The following is a 21873-nucleotide window of genomic DNA, read 5'->3' as shown; positions in this document are numbered from 1 at the left end:
CTCTGGACTCTAGACACACTCTAGGTTACTAGACACAAGTTACTGAAGATGCTATATTTTGAAATTTCTTTATCAGAACTTTCATGAGATGAGGGGTCAGATTTTTGTGGGATCAGGCCCTTCTAAAGCACTTTGCTGTCATGCACTTCTGTTTGGTCACAGCTGTAGAATGTTTTCAGGGGCCAGACTGGGTGAAAATTGTTACTTCTGTTTGCACCTTGGGTGGCTGTTGGGGGCACTCAGGTAGAGCATCTGGTGTATTGGTTTATAGGGTTGTGAAATATTAAACCCTAGGAAATGCCTAGAGGGGGTCAGTAGCCCTTGTGAGCGGAGTTGGGTTGACAAGTCTGAACTGATTTGGGCATACCAAGGTCTGGAAACTAATTGAGGCTTAGTAACTGAGACTGAGCGGAGCTTATGGCCCAAGGACTTGAGTAAGACAGAAACTAGAGGTGAGCTCAGGGAACCTTACAAGCTAGAGAGACTGAGCAGACCACACTGCATCCCAGGAGACAAGGAAGTGATTGTGTGGAATTCATCATCAGGCAGTGATCTTGTCTGTGTCAGGCCTGAGTCAGCCTGGTGATCAGGACTGTGGAGAAAGGCACCAGAGTTGTCACTCAGGAAGCTGGCCCTCAGTTCTGCCAAATTACTATATCAGATGAAAGCATGCCAGGTGAGAGAGGGAGGCTACTAGGAGACTGGAGTGAAATGCAGGCAGGCGGGTGTCACACTGGGTGCATATACGCGTGTGCCTGACTGCAGAGTTGACTAATTAGCTCTGCAGTAAAGCATCACTGTCTACATGCAAACCGGTATTAGAACAGTAAATTAACTACCTCCACCATGAGATCATACTGTCAGGGACGGTACTATACTATGATGGAGTAATTTACTCCACCAAAGCACACATGTCAATGGTGACTGGGGCTGGCAGGGACATGAGGGTGTTAAAGTATGGGGGCTGCCTGCTGTCTTGACTCACACTGCAGCACCCTTGTGCCCCAGGCAGCCCCCTACTGGCTAACGCTGCCACTCAGAGCCTGATGCTGACCCCACTGGCTCCCTGCCAGGCTGGCGCTGCTCTGCCCCAGCTCAGTGTGCTGTGGTCCAGGATGCACATGTAAATGCTGTACCCGGGAGCAGCTGACTTCAGTGTTAACTGTGCTGGAGTTCATTGCATTGAGCTAATAGCATGTGTAGATGCACTCACTATGTATTAGAATGTGGCATAGGGAGATTATATACAAAACAATAGGTTTGGTTACTACTATAGAAAATACTCAAATTATTGGGGACAAGGATCAAGGAGAAGATATATTTTTGGCTGATATTGGAGGGAACTAGGAACTATCTGGGAGCCCAGCTGGGAATGGGAAGGAGATAGTGAAGCTAACTGCTTGTGCTTCCTGGTGGTAGGTATCCCCTTCAGATAGTCATAAACTGAGGGCAAGCTGAGGATCTTTTAACATCCCCACATCCCTTAATGCTCATTCAAGAAGAGGTTGATAACATGTCAGCGAAAGACTGGGAACAATTTTGTAGGAATGGGGCTGATGACCTCTCCTCCAACCAAGTACATGAGAACAAGGTGAGGAAATTAAGAGTTGTGTCCTACGTTTCTAAGATAAAAGTATGCAACTTTATCATGATGAATGTATAGAGAAGCGGTTGTGAAGTAAAGTCCTTGTGGGAAGAGTATGTGGGGGGTAGAAGACAGCATATATAACATGACTGGGATAACAGAGACTTGGTGGGATAGCACGCATACTGAAGCACTGTCATAGATAGGTATAAACTGTTGAGGAAGAGCAGGCAAGAGGGAAGAGGAGGAGGAGGAGCACTTTATGTAAAAGAGCTGCAGTCTGAAACTGGAGGTAGGCCTATTGAAAATCTCTAAGTTAGGGTCTGAGCAACAACAGTGATGTCATGTTGGGAGTCTGCTATAGACCACCAGAACAGGAGAATGAGGTGAATAAACTTTCTTCAACCAGATAGTGGAAATTTCCTGATCACAGACCCTGATTCTCATGGGGGGACTTCAATCCCCCTAGCATCTATTGGGAGAGCAATACAGCAGTGCACAGGCAATCTACGAAGTTTTTGCAGAGTTGGGGGCAGCTTCCTGGTGCAAGTGTTGGAGAGGCCAGCTAGGTGCTGTGTTCTTGATCTGCTGCTCATAAACAGGGAAGAATTGGTAGTGGGCAGCAGCGACCATGAGATGATTGAGTTCAGGATCCTGAAGAGGGAAGGAGAGCAGCAGATTAAGTACCCTGGACTTCAGAAAAGCAGGCTTTGACTCACTCAGGGAATGAGAGGTATGATCCCCTAGAAGGCCAGTCTGAGGGGGAGGGATGTCCAGGAGGGCTGGTTGTACTTTAAGGAAACCTTACTGAGTGCACAGGAAGAAACGGTCCCAATGCCAGGTATAGCAGAAGACTAGCTTGGCTTAACAGGGAGCTCTTCAGTCAGCTAAAACACAAAAATGAAGCTTACAAGAAGTGGAAATTGGACAAATGGCTAGGAAGGAGTATAAGAGTATTGCTCAGGCATGGAGGGATGAAATCAGGGAGGCCAAAGAGCAGTTAAAGTTGCAGCTAACAAGGGATGTGAAGGGTAAGAAGAAGGATTTCTACAAGTATATCAGCAACAAGAGGAAGATCAGGGAAAGTGTAGGTCCTTTACTGAAGACGGTAGGCAACGTAGTGACAGATGATGTGGAAAAGGCTGAAGTACATAATGCCTTCTTTACCTCCGTCTTCACAGCAAGATCAGCTTTTACACTACTACACCAGGTAGCACAGTTTGGGGAGGAGGTGAGCAGCCAACAGTGATCAAAGAACAAGTTAGGGACTGTTTAGAAAGCTGGGCATGTACAAGTCCATGGGGCTGGACATGATTCACCCAAGGATGCTGAAGGTGTTGGCTGGTGTGATTGTAAAGCCCTGGCCATTATCTTTGAAAACGTGTGGCAATGGGAGGAGATCCTGGACTATTGGAAAAAGGCAAATGTGGTGCACATCCTTAAGAAAGGGAAGAAGCAGCATCCAGGGAACTACAGTCCTTGGAAAAATCATGGTGCAGGTCCTAAAGGAATCCATTTCCAAGCACTTGGAGGAGAAGGTGATTAGGAACAGTCATCATTAATTCACAAAAAGACCAAATCATACCTGACCAACCTTCTTGCCTTCTATGATGAGATGACTGGCTCTCTAGATGCAGGGAGAGCAATGGAAATGATATCCCTTGACTTTAGCAAGGCTTTGGATATGGTCTCCCACAAAGTTCTTGCAAGTAAACTAAGGAAGTATGGGTTGGATGAATGGACTGTAAGGTTGATAGAAAGCTGACTGGATCATCTGGCTCAAAGACTAGTAATCAATGGCTCCACATCTAATTGTAGCCAGTATCAAGTGGGGTGCCCCAGGGTTTGGTCCTAGGATTAGTTTGTTAATAAAAATATTGAACAAATCTGGAAGATGGGATGGAGCGCATCCTCAGCAAGTTTGCAGATGACACTAAGTTGGGGGAAGTAGTAGATGTACTAGAGGGTAGGGCTAGGATTCAGGGAGACCTTAATGTATTGGAGGACTGGACCAAAAGAAATCTCATAAGGTTCAATGAGCAGTGCAAAGCCTTGCACTCAGGATGGAACAATCCTATGCACTGGTACAGGTTGGGAATTGACTGGTTAACCAGCAGCTCTGTGGGAAAGGACCTGCAGGTTACAGTGGACAATAAGTTAAATATGAGCCAATAGTGAGCCCTTGTTGCAAAGAAGGCTACATTAATAGGAGCATTGCCAGCAGATTGAGGGAAGTGATTATTCCTTTCTATTTGGCACTGGTGAGGCCACATCTGGAGTACTGTGTCCAGTTTTGGGCCCCCCACTAAAGAAAGGATGTGGACAATTTGTAAAGTGTCCAGGAGAGGGCAACATAATGGTTAGGAGGCTGGGGCACATGACTTCTGAGGAGAGGCTGAGGGAACTGGGTTTATTTAGTCTGGAAAAGAGAAGACTGAGAAGGGATTTAGTAGCAGCCTCCAACTACCTGAAGTGGGGTTTGAAGGAGATGGAGCTTGACTTCTCAGTGGCGGCAGATGACAGAACAAAGAGCAGTGGTCACAAGTTGCAGGAAGGGAAGCTTAGGTTAGAGATTAGGAAAAATTTTCGCACTAGGAGGGTAGTAAAACACTGGAAAAGGCTACCCAGAGAGGTGGTGGAATCTCTCTTCATGAGGTTTTTAAGACCCAGCTAGACAAAGCCTTGGCTGGGATGATCTAGTTAGGGATGGTTCTCCTTTAAGCAGGGGGTTGAATTAGATAACCTCCTGAGGTCCCTTCTAACCCTAATTTTCTATGATTCTACGATATGGAAGAAGATAAAGTTTCAAAAGTGTTAGGTTTCTATAAAAGCCTAAGTTTTGAATTGCATTCTCATCCCAAGGAGCAACAATTGAAACAATTTCAATGAAGAATTTCAATCAAACATTAAAATCTGAACTGGACTAAGCATATAAAGTATTCAAGATTTCAGGTTTTAGGACTGAAAAATGGTAGTTCAAATTGCTGTTGTGCTACAGCTGTTGCTAAAAAGGAATCCTGGCCTTTGGGTTCAGCTACAGAGAGATCCAAATAGTCAAGGGAAAATTTAAGGGAGGGGCGAAAAAGGATTAGAGAACATTAACGATAAGTATCCTGAAACTGATATTTTCACAAGAACTGTTTTTCATAGCGGAATGATGTATGCACTGGTAGCCAAAATCATTTCACTTACAGCAAAAACACAAAGCTGAAGCACACACCTGTTGCTACTTTTGCCTCTCTGTTGTCTTATTTGTTGTTGTTTTAGTGTACCAAATGTGACAGTCAAGTGCAAGCATTTTTTTTCTCATTCTGTTTGACTTGTAGTAGTGAAATGATTAAAACATGTTAATTTTTTTTCTTGAAAAAAATTGATTTTTGGGGGGGAACCTCTCTTGTTCTAATTCTGTTTTTGTAAAAACGGACAATTTTAGGTTTTAAAATATTTTAAGTTTTACATTGGCATTAAAATATTCTGCAAGAGAATTAAACCAATTTGTTTAAAATATTTACCATTTTACATATGAGCATCACTAAAAAGAGTTAAATCACCTAATCTAGTTTGCTTTGAAAGCATCACTTTACCTTTTGTTGCATTGCTTTTGTGAGCATTTTATCCATGTGATGAAGCTTTAACTAACCTGAGGCAGCATTTTAAGGAAACCATTCTACCTCTTAACTTAGAGAAATCAGCCTTTTATTTACAGGTCCTGTGGATCTCATTTTCTTTATTGTTGGAAATATTTAACTATTCATAGCCAATTTTCCTACTCCTCCATAAACTCCATACATCTTGGTTTTAATCTTTCCTCCTGACAGTCAGGAATTCCAGCCCCTAAATAATTAGTTCCTTCTTTCTGCAATCTGTGCAACTTGTCAAATTCCTTTGCACATTCTTGTGCTCATAGCTTACTTGTTTAGCCTCATGGGTGTCATTAAAAGGGGGATTATCCCCTTCCTGTCCAGGATGGTGCTTCTGTGTTTGCAGTACTATCATCTCTGCTCCAGAAATGTGCTAAAGAACTTAGTCTAGCCGCTATTTGACCAATCAATGAGTGTTTGTTGTAGGTAGATTTCTTACCCTGATTGTAAAAAGTTTGCTCAGGTTCTCTTCCCAGCAGACACTCCTCAGTAGACCTCAGGTGACATGTATGCTATATATTTGTTCTATATTTGTTCTAAATAGGTGCCTGATTAACATCCCCCCCCAACAATACCACTTCAACCCAAGGCTGGGTGCGAGTGTCAGTTAAACACGGGGGACTGTACTTTATAGAGGCTCTGGAATGAGCTAGTGAGAATTGGTTGTAATACAGAGACTCATAATGCTGATCATTTAGAACTCAGATACTGAGTGAAGCAGATTTGTCAGGCTTTTTGGCGCTGAATCATTTCTGAGCAAAACATGGTACATAGAGTAAAATGAACAAAGAAAATGCCTCGAGTCAAAGAAAGGAGCAGTTCTGGTGTGGCTTTTTAACTGACATTCTCTGGAAATGCTGAAGGCAGCTGGAGAAGGTTTGAACACTTCACTATATCTGGAAGCAGTGGGTGCTAGCAAAAGGCAGACAGCCAGAAGGCAACTTTTTATTTTTGACAATGGCTGTTTCTGAGGTACTTGATGTTTTTAATAGCTTACAGTTATCTCAAGCAGAGGAGGCCAGCTATGAAACTATAGCACAGAAATTTGATGAGTGTTTCACACAAATATATGATGGAGGACTTCTCTTTTTTTAGCAGATCGTGGTTCATTTGCAGAATAAAGGTGAAAGTATAGAAAAGTTTGTGAATAATATAAAGCTGAAGAGAAACGAGTAATTTTGGGGGACATCTTTTATTGGACCATCTATATAATTGGGAGAGATGTTGGGCAGACTTTCAGGCAGGAAGTGTTCTTTTTTAGGTTACATTGTCTTAAAAAAAAACCCCTTGCTCTTTACATATTTCCTAGACCATCATGGATACAACAATACTTCAATCCTATTGAGGCTGAAGAGTAAAGTTTCCATTTTTGTAAGGCTTAATTTAATTTCTCATAGGGAACCAGATCTAGTTTGGCATCTGGGACAGGGGAAGGAAAACTCCCCTGCAGAGATGAGAGAAATTATCAGGTTACCCAGAATTAACCTTTGGCAAAACAACTAGCATCCAGGCCAATGGATGCTAATGGAAGGTGGACAGTACCATGACACTGTGAACATGGAAGAGAATCCAGAGAACTATCAGAAAGAGACCAGAAGCACAAATGCATGCAAAGCTCAAAGATGAAGGCCAGAAAATACAGCACATAGAGCTGCATGCACTGTAGCAAACAACACAAGCCAAAAATATGTCTGGGATTTGGAAAAATACAAGAATTGCAGTGATTACAACACTGATTTTCAACCTTTTTGGACTTGAGGCACCCCTTGATAAATTTGAGGCATCCCTCAATAGTCATAAGGTGCATCCCTTGGAAAATACCAGCTTTAGTTTTCATTTGTTTTTGACTACAGAAAAATAATAGAACAATTCTTCTGTTGCAAAGACCTCAGGAAGACCACAACAGCTTGGGATGTATTTAGCACTATAGATTTTTATTTGAAAACTTATCTTGTTAATCATGTTTGTGCGTTTAACAGTGCTAACATTGCATGGCACCCTATGGCACGCTTAGAAGGGTTTCAAGGCATTGGTTGAGAATCACTGGATTACATCATTTTGAAGAGTTTGCTGGTGGCATCAGGATATACAAAGCATGGGCAAAGGGGATGATAATAGTGACTCCAGGTCAGAGGAATTCTTTATAGGAGCAATAGACAACATTGCAGCAGTAGATGATTGGGCCACTGGTGAGGAAGCAAATGTTACCTTTAATAAGGCTGTTGATATTAGAGTGCAAGCAAATGAGATGATATTAGCACTGAAAGAAGTCATAGGCAATAAGAGATAAAAGCATGACTCCCAAGGCTTACAGCATAAACTAATTCCCATTAATAGTGTATGTAAGCTAAAGTTAAAAAAAAAAAAAAGAGAGAGATAAGAAAGAATGCAATCTGTAATAGCACCAGGAGAGCAAAGGATCTATTATTTTGTTAAAAATATAATGAGCTATCTCTTCAAGAGAATTCTCTCTTTCAAGGGGCCCAGGAACCACTAGAATCAAGAAACATTTTCAAGGGGGTGCAGAAGCTCTCAACAATACAGAACAAAGGTAAAGGAACCCAATGTTACCCAGATTCAGACACCTACGTAAGTTTTCCTTGTCCTAGGCAGAGTCCTAGAGGATCTGAATTGCTTTGAGACATATACTGCTAACTTGCTGCTTCAGCAGAATTTTGGCTGGTGTCTTCAGAAGAACAAAGTACACGTTTGTGCACATTCAACAACCCAATTCAGTAGATGCTATTTTCACAGAGTACAGTTGGGTTATATAACTGAAACTGAATATGTTTCACAGCAAAATACAAGTTTGTAAAGATGCATAGAATACTAAATGGCACATGTCCAGAGGCTCCTTGCAACTTTGAAAAGAAGTAGAGCTGCTGGGCTAAAGCTAAACATATAAGATTGTATATTCCATATAATGGAAATAACATGCTTGGGAACTCAGCAAGGTGTTCTTTTAGATCAAGGTACAATCAGGGCCACCTCCAATATGCCTGCCCACAGACAAGAAAGAAGTACAAAGATTCATTGGAGTAGTGAGCTACGTGGGTAAATTTGTACCTGGCAAGCAGTTCGAACAAACGGCTCAAGAGGAGCATTGTGCAAAGAACTCTACTAGGTATGCAGGGGTTTAGGTTGTAGCCGTGTTGGTCTAAGGACATAGGCAGACAAGGTTCCTTGGGTGAATCTGATATCTTTTATTAGACCAACCCAAATAGCTGGAGAATAGATATTAAGCAAGCTTTCGGGTTCAAAAACCCTTCGTCAGGCTAACGAAGGGTTATCCTGACGAAGGGTTTTTGAACCTGAAAGCTTGCTTAATATCTATCAAAAATTGAAACCAGATTCAGTGGTTGCCCAGGAAATAGTCTCTGGTTAAATGGTTCAAACCACTTTGGAGCAGCTCTGCCGCATCCTAATTAACACCTATGCACCCAATGAAGGGTGGAAGACAGTGGGCTTTTTCAGGACATAGGTTGACCTCTTACAGAGTGTAGCTGATGACAATGACGCCCCAGCAAATGGGCTTGCTGCCCTGAAGGACCACCTCCACATTTAGCAAGTCCTCCCTGACTGCCATCCCCATGAGACCTTCCCCATCACTGCCTCTTTCTCCAGTCATGGACAGTGATGATTGAGTGGCAGGCATGGTACCCTGGTGTCTCTCCCTGTGCTCAATGAGAACAGTGCTGTGGGATCTGCTTCAAGATCCTGTCTGGGAAAGCATTGTACACATGGACAGTCAAAGTGCATCATGTCTGTATCCTCATAACCTGCCCCCAAACAACCTGCAGGTAGTGCCCAGTGGCAGCAACATCAGAGCAAGCATATATGGCCTGGTGCACCCTGTATAAAGTTACCTATCACCAAGAGAACTGGTGACACCCATTGAAGGCTGCTGCATGGCCGCCCAGGTACAAGTGCCTTTGTCCACCACCACCACCACCTTGAAATGTCAGTGGCTTGCCCTTTCTGCAAGGAGGAGGTGAAGGAGACGATCCCATGCCTTCCTGAACTGGCCCCCTGCAGCAATCACTCTTTGCTGCGTTCAGTGCCCTCTTTGTCACTCTGGGCTTGGATTTCTCCTAGACTGTGTACATTTTCTCTATCCTCTACTGAGTGACTGAGGGGAATGTGATCTACAAGGCAAATTTATAGCTAGGCCAGGCCAGGATGGCTGAAAAACCACAGAAACTAGCTTGCAGGGCCCAGCTCTGACATCGCCCTCCAAATCTTCCATCTGTTGGCCCAGGCATGTGTCACATTTCAGTTTGGGCACTTAACCTTGTAACAAAATGCAGACTAGTTTGTGTTGCACCAGGCCATCAAGGCAGCACTCTGTAACATGGAAGAAAAACAGCTACTCCTAAATGTGTAATCCCATGAAGGGCATGGGACAGAGAGGATTTTTTTAATAGGAGGTTTCAATCTCTGGTAATATGAGTGTTTTCATCACTGTCAGGTTTATTGTGCTCGGGCTCTTGGAGAGCCACATACTTTAGCATTTTCACCTGTGTTTTTAATATTTTTATAATAAAGTTTTTAAAAGTCAAAAGTCTGTCTGGCTTTCTCACACGTGCGTACACCCCCCCCCCCCCCCCTTGTGCAGCTACACCTCCACCCCCCCCCCCCCAAAGTGTGGACTGTAATTGCTAGACTTACTGTTGAGAAACAGATCAAGCAGAAAATCTATTAGAAATTTAAGGCGAAACTCACAGTACCAGAAGGGACTTTGTTTAAAAGCAGAAGATATTGAAACTTAAGGTGCTACAGAAAAATATGTTAAAAAGAGATTGATGAAGATCATTTAGAAACTGAAAAAGCTAAGGGAAAGGATGTTTTATGCTAGATTCACTTGAAGAGTGACATTGAGGAAACTGTTATGGCTTGTTGCATATGTCAAAACACAGGTCAAGTCGCACAAAAGAATGCATAGTGTTGACTCAGAAAGAAATGATCTCCTGGAATAAAGGAGGCATTGATTTTTTGCAGTTGGCTAGGAGAAAAACTAGTTACCTGTCCCAAACTATTATTCTCACTTCCCTTAGACAGTTTTACTAGATTTCATAGTTTTCAGGGCTGGAAGGGACCTCAGAAGATCATCGAGTCCAGCCCCCCGCCTGAAGGCAGTAAGTCAGCTGGGGTCATAGGATCCCAGCAAGATAAACATCCAAATTTTTCTTGAAGGTGTTCAATGTAGGTGCTTGAATCACCTCCAGTGGCAGGCTATTCCAGACCTTGGGGGCTCGGACAGTAAAGAAATTCTTCCTTATGTCCAGCCTGAAATGGTCTTGCAGTAGTTTATAACCGTTCAACCTCATCATCCCTTGGGGCGCTCTGGTGAACAAACGTTCCCCCAGATACTGGTGGTCACCCCTGATAAACTTATAGGTGGCCATCAGATCACCCCTGAGCCTGTGCTTTTCCAGGCTAAAGAGCCCCATGGCTCTCAGCCTGTCATCGTAGGGTCTGCTTCCCTGACCTCTGAAAACACACACTTTAACAACTTAAAAAAAATGTAACAACACTTAACAGTTTTTATTCTGTCAATTAGACCCTACAACTAATTCTTTTGGTCTATGGTAGAAACTGAGAACCACAAAAAGAAATGTCAGGTTGAATTAAATATTTCATTTTGCTTTGATGTGTTTTACAAATTCATGAATACTTTTACTAGGCCCAACCTGACAGCTCTCAAAGAGGGAAGAAGTCATCTGTTTGGAGGAAAGGAGGTGGGACACTTTCATTTGATACCCATTAACTGTGGAACACACATCCGTCCACAGCATGATAGAATCTGAGACTGTTAATCTTGAGGCGTGAATGCAAATCAGTTTATTTACATTTCTTGAGCGAGTGGGTTAAGTAGAGAAAATGAGATTGACATTGTCAATCTCTTGTATTTTTGTGTCTGAAACTGTGCGCGCCAGTGCGCTTCCATGTTGTTATAAGTAATTATCTTATATCAATAAATCAAGGAGGAATGTGTAAATCTGCAACTAGATTTGAGAATGCACGCACATGGTGTTTCCTTTGTTAAGAACTATCTGATTCCTATTAAACCTATTTAATCTGTTTCTTGCTAAAATGCATTTGATGGTATGTAGATTATAGAAAGATTTGAGAAATCCAATGGGAAGTGATAATATCTGCCACAAAATCAGTTATGGAGCTTTAGAACACCGTAAGCTGTCCTGGAGCACACCTGCAAGGGTGGCACATTTCTCTACCAACTGGTCACTTTTGCTCTAGCTGCTCAGGGTGCTGCTCTAGGTCCATGATATGGGAACCTGAGCTCCCCTTGCAGCATATATGCGAAGCCACTCAGGCCTTAGGCACCCAGTTCCTGGACACTCTCTGCTGTGCTAAAACTCAAAACCCTGGTTGGCAGCAGAAGCCCTGCCGTAGCCTGGGGTATAGATTGTCAGGGCCCGCTGACTTGAATGTATCCAGCCTCTCAAGGTATTCCTTCATGACAGCATTGATGGAGGGCAGGGAATCTCCCTCACCCGGACCTCCCTGTCCTGTAGTGGGCAGATGAAAGACCGACGCAAAGTAACCATTTAATAATTGGCTTTTTCCTGGGCGTCAGTTGTTCCATCTGGTTTAGCAGGGGTCCAATGTTGCCCTTGCTTTTCCTCTGGCTCCCCACATATCTGTAAAAGGACTTTTTATTGTCCTTGATACTCGAAGCTAGTTGGAGTTCAGCCTTGGCTTTCCTGGTTTGCTCCCTGCAGGACTGGACCAGTGCAGAATATTCCTCCTTGGAGGTGAATCCCATCCTTCATCCTTTGTAGGCTTTTCTTTTTAGCCTCAGGAGGTCTGCTAGATCCCTGGAGAGCCAGGGGGTCTGCTGTGCCCTCTTGCTGCCTTTCCTCCAAGATGGAATAGAATTAGCTTGTGCATTGAGGATCGCTCCCTTGAGGAGCAACCACTCTTCCTGGATTCCCCTCCCCCTGGAGTTGTGGTCCCTTAGGGCCTCACTGACCAGCCTCCTGAGCTTGTCAAAGTCAGCTTTCCTGAAGTGAAGGACTTCCGTGTTGCTGACTGACTTGCCAGTTTTACGGCGGATGGTGAAGGTGATCAGCTCATGTTTGCTGTCACCCAGCTTCCCATCGATCACTAGGTTGCCGATTAGGTCATCCCCAGTAGCCAGTACCAGGTCGAGCAGCACTTTACCTCTCATTGGCCCATAGACTTCTTGAGTCAGGTAGAGGTCATCCATGCACAATAGGAAGCTTTGCGACCACTTGGATTTCACTGAGTGATCCTCCCACGAGATGTCTGGGTAGTTGAAGTCACCCATGACAACCATGGTCCTGGAGCATGCGGCCTCAGCCAGTTCCCGGGTGAACTCCTGGTCAAGCTCTTGACTTCGGGTGGGAGGTCTGTAGTAGACTCCCACCGTTGTGTCCCCTGTTCCATGTTCCCCATGGATTTTAACCCAGAGGGTCTCCACCCTGATCGTCCACCCTGGTCGTCCACCCTGGTTGCCAACATCAGCTTGCAGGGACGCATAGCTTTCCTTAACATAGAGAGCTACACCCCCTCCCCTTTTATCTACTCACTCTCTCCTGTACAGGGTATAGCCGTCTATACCTGTGGTCCAGTCATGGGTGGAGTCTCACCAGGTCTCCGTTATCCCTATGATGTCATAATTATTTGTGTTAAGCAGGAGGATGAGTTCCTCCTGCTTATTCCCCAAGCTCCTAGCATTTGTGTACAGGCAGGCAAGTGTCCCCTTGTGGGCTCTTGCCTTGCGCACAGATTGCATCAGGGCTGGGGCACTCCCTTAAGTGCTGTGGCCTGCTGGCTTTGCAAGGGTTGTTCAGCTGGCCAGCAGTGGCGGTAGTCCCCCCTTCCCCCAGCGGGCTTAGTTTAAAGATACTTCAGCTGAAGAGGTAATGTTGCACATCAAATCTAATTTTACTATAACTAGTATATCTGAAAGTCACATCTGGCCTGTGCTCAAGCAGGTTGTAGTACAATATGGTTTTGGACACATATTGCTTAGCCTCCATTACTAACAATTTGCACTAGAGACTTGTGCAAAATAATTAGAGGTCTATGAAAACAAGTTGTAGAGTTGGATTCTGACCCATATTTATTGCTGTTAAATTTCAGAATGGTTACAGTGAAGCATGGTTTGTGACCAGATGACATACTGTTCAGTAGAAGAATGAAAAGAATTCCTGCACACCGAGGGCCCCTCTACTTGTGCGGAAAAAAGTGCAATGAGACCTAACTCATGACCCATACAATTGTGCCTCCTGCCATGCCACGTGTTATTATGGGATCATGAATCAGATCCCACCATGCCTTATTGCCAGTGCAGGGGGAGCCTGAGATCACCCTTCAACTCTTCCACTTCTTCATCTGGGCAAGAGCCAGTGCAAGGGGACCCACTTGGGGCCTCCCTTGCAGTGGTAAGAAGCAAGTTCCTGCAGCTGGGAGCCCCCTCATTTGATGGGGCTCCCACCAATAGAGACACAGGTTACATGTGTAAATTAAAGATGGATAGAAACCAGCTATAAAATTATTACATATTTTTCAGCAATAACTTTATAGCTGGTTGGAGGTGCCCTAGTTAATTTGCAGACTGTAACAGACAGCCTAGGTTCTCTGTTACTTTAAGAGGAGAAGCATACCAGCGAGGGAACTCTGCGGGCTAGGCAGGGGGCATTAGCTGTCAGTTGCAGGGGCAACAGAGCTATTGAAGCAATTATCAGCCAGCCCAGACAGTCACCTCACTGGATGTAAGGGGAGGAGAAGGCCTCATTAGTGCCCAGAGGGACACAGCTACGGGGGCCAGAGATCCCAGTGCCAGAGAGGGCACAGCCACAGAACTAGTGGCAGAGAAGGCGCAGCCACAGGGAGGCTGGGCCCCGGTGACTGGGAGGGACAAACAAAGCTAGTGGATCAAAGCCAGGTCCAAGTCAGTGGGCCTAGTCTAGAAGGCCTAGCTTGATTAAAGGGGCAGAGGCTGAGGAGGCCAAAGCCTCACTAGAGGGATAACACCCATGAGGCATAGGGCATGGTAGAGGGAAGGATTTGGAGCCACACAATTAGCCTTTAAGGCTTTGGGTGCCCTGCCAGGCACAGTTGACTGCAGAGGCCCAGCCAAGGGCCTGGGACCAGTGAGACTGAGACCTAATGAAGGCCTGTGAGCAGCCTCCCTATTTATTATAAATACCATCAAGGCATGGTAGGAGAGACAGAAGGGGTGCCCTACTGGCAGAGCAGAGTGCAATCACGGAGCTACTAGGGGGTATCACAGCCACCCTGAGGACCCTGATGTGTTACACACATGTAGCCAGTCTAAATGAATTGTGCAGTTCACCAAGTAATTGTCTAATACTTGTAATGTGTAGAAGGGGGCCTTAGAAACTAATGCCAGATTTACTGGAAACTAGATAGAAAGAGCAGTGATTTCACAAGGTAGCTCTGTAGCTATGTGAGGATGTCACTCCATGTGGACATAAACTAGTAAGAAATAAGTGACAATTATTCCAGCTCCCAGAAGGGAAATAGGTAAAGACCATTGTGTTGGACATTTTGTCTGAGAAAGTTTCAAAAAGGTAACAGCTACAGCAATAAATTGATGAGGCCTAGCCATGAATTCGATAGCCTATGGATAGACCTGCTATGCCCCAACTAACGTGGTGCCAATTTCTTGAAGGAGACTTAGACACCTATGGAATAGTGCAGGGCACTTCAGAACCAAATTGAATGTGGCTAATTAGTTCAGTTAATAGATGTTATCAGTATTTGAAATTCTCTGTTTGTCGGTTGTGGTGGTATTGATGGTTTTGTTTGCCTAGGAAAGGAAGATGTGGAGAAATAATGTCCTTAAGGGTTCCAGTAAGAGCCACTGGGAGCTGTTGCCAGTACAATCCTTTACTGGGGCACCTTGGGATTGAACACGGCAACTCATCTGATTTTGTATCTAGCAAGCTTTATTCATAATCCCAGACTAACACAGAGATTTCTTCCCCATATATCTATTTCTTCCCCATAGATAGATCATCTATTAACTGAACTAATATATATATATATGGCAAAGAAATGTTAGTTCTGAGGGTTGTGAATAAACCTTGCTTTGTACCAAATCAGATACCAAATCAGATGAGTTGCCATGTGCCAGCCTGGGCCCCTGTTCCTGCTGCCTTGCCCTGGGCCCCTGCCAGCCCTGGCCCTGCAGCACCAGTACAGACTCCATGCTCATTCCTGTCAGCTCACTCGCTGCCACTCGTCACTTCTTGCCACCACTGGTGCTTTACTGAGCGCTATAGTGAAACTGGCTCAGCACTAAGTGACATCAGGTACTAATTTTAAACGAGCGCTATAGCGAAATAGCGCTAAGTAAAACCGCGTTAAGCGGGGGTTGCCTGTATCCCTAATCCACCGGAAAAATATTTTCAGAGAGACAGCAGACAGTCTCCCATATAAACAGCTAACTGTCAGAGAGTTCATGTAGCCCCAGGTGCCCAAGTTGTATAGGGAGGAGATGGGATATTCGTCATAAGGACATTCAAAGTCATCACTACAATCTGCAGGCTAATGTCTGGGAGCTGGCTTGCTGCCAACCTTTGAGACCAAACTTAGAGAGTTCAATGTGAGAACCTCTTCAGAACTGAATCCTGTGAGGTTCATGCACTTATTCTTTTCTTTACATTCCCCAAAATCTTTTCCATTACTAAATATTTCAGTCATATTCTATCTCTCTGTTTCAGATTACTCTTCCTCAGCACTAGCTTCCAGGCTAAAAACCATTTTCTACCAACATTTGTAACCTTGCTAGATCTCTTTCCTTTGTTTTCAGTGATGCTTATGAGATATATTATCACATGTGAATTTGACCAGCATGCTGCTCTCTTCCTGCATCATTCTTGCAGTTCACTGATAAAGCTGTTCAATAAAACTGGGCTAACACAGAACCTTTTGACATAGTGATATGTAGGACAGCTTGATGCTATGCCATTTATCATTACCCTTGTTTATGGTTTTACAGCCAGTTTTCAATTTCTGTGGCTTGCATATGCAAAGCAATTTGAATGGCTTTTTTAAGAATGAGTCTTTTGCAACTGTCTTGAATGCTTTGCTAGGATTAGATGCAATGTTCTGTTCTTCATTCTCTGCATCCACTAACTTTATTTCTAGAAAAAACCTTTGTGTGTAGCATAATTTATTTATCATTGTTCAAATCTACCTTCTGGTTCATTTAGTTCGCTCTTGCATTGAATTTGATTATACAACAATTTGCTATTTTTCCCCCAAAAACTCATTTCCTGGCTTTTTTGGGTGACTTCTTTAATACTCATATCTTGTTAGTTTCTTAGAGAAAACATTATTTTATCACCTTTCTATGTTCTTGTGGTATCCCACTCAGTTATTCAATTCTAATTGTCCCAACTTGGATTCAAAATTAACTCAGAGTAATGGGATGCTTGGTGAGAGGTTTGATCCATCAGTGTTTAGTTTTGGCCCAAATGAAATAATGTTTAGTTTTGCCATTAACTTAAATATGCCAAGATAAAGTCACTAAATAATATGGTTGGTGCAGTTGGTATTGTTATTTGTTTAAATATTTAAACCTAAAAATTATGGTATACAAACCCATTCCAGTTTTACATGGTCTTGCATAGGCTTACTATACCAATAGTTTTCTAGATGTAAATTGGAAATAAAACTACTTTAGTCCCCATATCAACATTTCACACAAATTTGTGGGAGGCTTAATATTATATTTAAAGATCATTTTTTGATTAAAATGAATGGTCACTTGCTTCTGCTGCTGCTATTTTATTTTGCTGGTTAGGTGTAATGAGGTCTAACAAAGGCCCAAATAAAAGAATCCTTGCAAGCTTGATAATTAGTCCTTTATATTTGTGAATCCTGTTCACTTCCTGCTCTGCTCCTTTCTTATATAAAAGCCAGGGAATGGAGCAGTTCAAGCTGGGCAGCCATAAGAGCTAGGAATACTTAGGCTGAGGAGTGGTACTGGATAGCTCTCAGTGGGAATAAAGCAATTTGCTTGGAAGGGCGTATGTACACGCCACATTTTTTGCCTTTTCATGCGCTGCAACGGCATGTCTGTTTGCACAAGTGGGATTTCCACACTTTAAAAGTATTTCTTGTGCATTAAAGTAAAACTCCTCAGACGTAGTTTAATTTGGCTCACTGGGAATTAAAGTGTCACATCCATGGATTCATTGTGTGCAAACACAAAGGCACTCAAAAACATGTAATTAGAAACTATAGGAAGTGGCTGAGGGAACCAGAGTACTATGTACAGAAGGTGAAAGAAGGAATCCCTACAAAGGGACATAGATAAACATTTATAGGTGAACTTCAGTAAGAAGTTGTCCAAGGAGTGGAATATACCCACTGGGCCCCCTTCCCACAACAGTTCAGGCTCCAGTTCAGCAAGATAAGTCAGGTTCCCTTTAGCTCAACGATGCTCAGAATATCAGGCTTTGTCGGTGAGCACTGGGACATGTGTTTTGGTGCATGATGTACTTAGATTGTGTACCAGGGGAAGCTAATCACAAGAGACTTTTTGCACAGAGACAACTGTTGGACATTTCTGCCCAGAATTGCAGGGGTAGGAGTACCCATCTCCTGACCTGTGACCTAAGGCAAACTAGAATCTGACTAAAAATTACTCTCACAAAAGCATCAAGAAACTGGTGACTCGATGGCTCTGTATGATGAAACACTGGTTCATGGGGCTCAGGACAAACTAAGAATCTTCAGCAGCATATATGAATAGTCCTTATGAAAATATTTTTCTTTCTAGATTTTGTGCAGTACTTTTTTATTCCTCCATTGGAAAGATCCTATGAGTCATCCTAAAGCATCTGAGTTCACTTCAGAAGTCTAGAGCACAGAAAATCTATAGTGAACAGAGAAATATAGACTTCAATGCACTAGACTTTCATGACAAATATCTCAGCACATTACATCTTCCTTTAACCAGATAGGGATTGTTTTGTGGCTAGAATAGTGGGTACATATGCTAGGGGCTAATCTCTTGAATGAATCAGAATTCCATTTGTTTTATTATTTCTAAAGGTTTTACATTTCATGAGCCTGCTGTGATTCAAGTGTAAGTAGACAGGCTGATGCTGTCAAAGTAAATATTACAAAAATTATTTGTAAAGAAATTAATTACTGATGTTTTCTTCCATTTAGAATAAGATTTCCAGTATTTTAGAAGTACAATTTATGCAGATAATTAGAATTAATAATATTTCAAGTTTTCAATCTGGTTTGTAAAGGCATTGATTTTGATACTCTTTTGTGTTTATATGAACACACATATTAAATATGGAAGTATTTGAATATTTTGGTCTTCCAACATACTAAAATACTTAATGTGTACAGCTACTGAACCACAGCCATTGTTCCTTAATGTTTTGTTTTCTTCCCTAAGGGATAACAGAACAATTTTCAGTTGAGGGGAATGAAAATGGTGTTGTGCAGGATGCTAGGGTCATTTCAAGCTACCTTCTCCCTTCCCCCACCTCCCTCCTACCCTCCAGCAGCTAGGTTCCACTTGGCAGCCAGTGTTTCCTACAACCATTAGCAGTGCAGTCAAATGGTGAAAGGCATACTGATAGATTGGTCTTAGCATAAAACTATAAGAGGAAGAGGCTCCTTGAATATTATTTTTAGCTCCCTCCATGTCCCTATTTATGTCACACTTTTTGCTGAGGGATATTGCTTACCTTACCTCACTGTTGTGTAAGGATTTTGCTGTTTATAAATTGTTTCCAGGAAACAAATACAAAGCTCCAGTTGCTGCTTCCAGTGACACACAGGTCTAAATCAAAAAAGGCACCTAAGTATAACTTCTAGATCCTCAAAACTCTTGTCCAGCTGCTGTATAACTCTGGCTGTATCTAAAACATATAGACAATTGAAATTTCTGTCACTAGAGCTTCCTAAGCACTTAAGGAAACAGATGTGACAAATCTGACCACAGAAAGCAGTTTAAAGCTGTGACCAAACACAAGTGTGCGGCTGCAGACAGCTTAAAAATAGCCAATCAGGTGAAAATATGACCCCTCCTTGCATGCGGTGTTAGATGAAGACGTTTCAAAATAGATCATCTTCTGTAACTTGTCTGCCTGCCTGTCACTTTTTTCAGAATGGGCAGGGGAGGTTAGAAAGGGAATGGAGGGATTTTTGTCTGTGGGGGGGTTGCTGGTAGGCAGATGTATTGGAGCCCACCCCATCCTCCAGAGCCATCTGGAGAACCCCCTAAAATGAGCTCCCTCTGATTCCTTTTCCCCTTCCCATTCTGAAACAGGGACAGGCTGGGAGAGAGGAGGGACCATTGCTAGGGGAAACTGGCTGCAGGCTCCCAGCCAGCAGCTAGATTCCCCTCTGCCCTGGAACCAACAGTGAACTTTTGTTTGGTCCAGGGGACCGTAGTAACTCTGAACACTTCCTGCAATGTGTTCTCAGTTACAGTGAGGAGCTGCACTGCTGTCTGCACCCTTAATGTCTCTTGCTAAACATGTCCATAGCTACTTCAGACATCTACACTTAGATGATTAGATTATGACTAGACTCACAAATGAGGGCCACGGGCTAGGCTTTAACCACCACACTATAGAGTATTTTTGGGTTGGGCTGCCTTAATCTCTCCTATTAGGTTATTCTGCTTCAGATTAAAATAGTTGAGTATTTATTGGGCCAGAGTATGCATCTATATATATGTGTAACCTGCTAGTTAGGGTATCTGTTTGGTGATGGGCGACTTGGATCCCAGCCCTGCTTTAACATGTATTTTTCATGAACTATTAAATAGAGTAAGGAATGAAACCTAGGTCTCCTCTCTCAAACCATGTGTCCTATCCACTATGCTTCAGAGTCCTGCTCAAATACTCTTGCTGGTCCAATGTATCTTTAATTATTCTATGCAAATTAGAACAGGTTCAACTGGGGGGGATTTAAGAAAATCCAAACAAATACTTTATAGCTTTGTGATTAAAACAGTTACCTATTAAGTGGGAGAAGGTTTGTATTCCTTCAGGCCAAAGAGGGAATTGAATCCTGGTCTTCCATATCCTAAGTGAGTGCTCTAACACCTCAGTTACTGGAGAAGGGTGGAAAGCTACCTTCTCCAGTTGTGTTTTTTAAGGAAAGGCTGATGTAGGCACCTAACTACAGGAGAGAGTTCTTGGGGATGGGGATGTCCCTGCTTAGATTTCAGACAATGGCAGATATTAAGACACAACTCTGGACTTAGCATTTCCTGTTGGCTAATTTAGGTAGTTTCCTGCTTAGAGTGCTAGCCACTGGACACACTTACATGAGATGTTTACCGCAGAGTTAACCAATTAGCTCCACAGTAATACAGAGTATTTGCAAGTCCTATCCTTCTGTGGAGTTTTTTCTCTTCATCAGTGCACATGTAGACACTGATGTAGCTGGCTGGAGCATGAGGGTAGTTCAGTGCAGAGGCTGCTTGCAGGCTGGCTCCACACTGAAGCACCCTCGTGCCCCAGCCAGTCCCTCTGCAGCACGTTGACCTGGTTCGGAGGAGCCCTGTGGTTGCAGACTGATCCCTCAGAACCCCTAACTTCCCCTCTCCCCAACCCAGAACTTTGAAGTGGAGTGGAGAACAAAGATCTACAATATTTTTCTCAGTTACTCAGTTTCCTAATACTGGGCTAGGGGAATCTGCAAGTTTTTACCTTACCTAAGATAGATCACATATTCAGAGCTCATTTTGCAGAACAGTCTCCTTGAAAAAAATCCTAAAACAATACACAACTTGGTCACTGGCTTGGTTGATTTTAGTGGAAAACTTCAAAATAGGTGTAGTGAAATAAAAGCTGTCAAACAAAAAGTAACTTAATGCCTAGTTTGATTCCATAGACTGATTAAAATTAGGGAAGAAATGGCAGTAACATCACTCGACAAAACTCTCTTACAGTTAATCATTGCTTACTACTCAAATATAGCATCTAGGATGTGTTATAGGATTGGTGGTGGCAGTGGTGAAGGGAGCTTATTGAATGCCCAAGGAGAGGGCTGGCAGCAAAGGTATGCTGACTAGAGCTTTGTGAAGCTTTGGGTGCTGATTCAATTCAGAGGAGATTCAGCCCAATTCAGTGGCCGAATCTCCAAATCCAAATTGAATAGGGGACCAATTAAAAGGTCCAAATCGATTTGAAGCTCTCCAAATCAGTTAGGAAAAGATTTGGAGAGCTTTGGCAATTCAGGTTGTCCCCGCTGCTGGCTGCAGCAGGGAGCTGGACCCAGAATCTATGCTGGTAAGTAGGGAGCAGGAGACGGGGGGCTGGAGGAGGGGGAAAGACACCATGGGGGGACCTCTGCCAGGCCCCAACCCCTGCCTGCTCCCCGAGACCCCCCAAGTGCCCCCAAACCCTTGCCTACTTTCCGAGCCCTCCCATGGCTGCCCCACCCACCCCAGCTCCTGATTGTTCAAAAAAAAGCCCCTACTCACCGGGTGCTGCCAGGCAGGGGGGTGATCACCCCTGCTCCCCCACTGCCCCATGCTGCATGGGGGGCTCTGGCTCTGGCAAGCCCGCCAACCCCCACCCACTTTCCCAGCCCCCCTGTGGCTGGCCCGCCTGCCGCTGGCCCCCGCCTTTCAAAAAACAA

The sequence above is a fragment of the Alligator sinensis genome, unplaced genomic scaffold (genome assembly GCF_000455745.1).
Source record: "Alligator sinensis unplaced genomic scaffold, ASM45574v1 scaffold720_1, whole genome shotgun sequence".
NCBI classification, from domain to species: Eukaryota; Metazoa; Chordata; order Crocodylia; family Alligatoridae; genus Alligator; species Alligator sinensis.
This window is presented reverse-complemented; position numbering follows the sequence as displayed.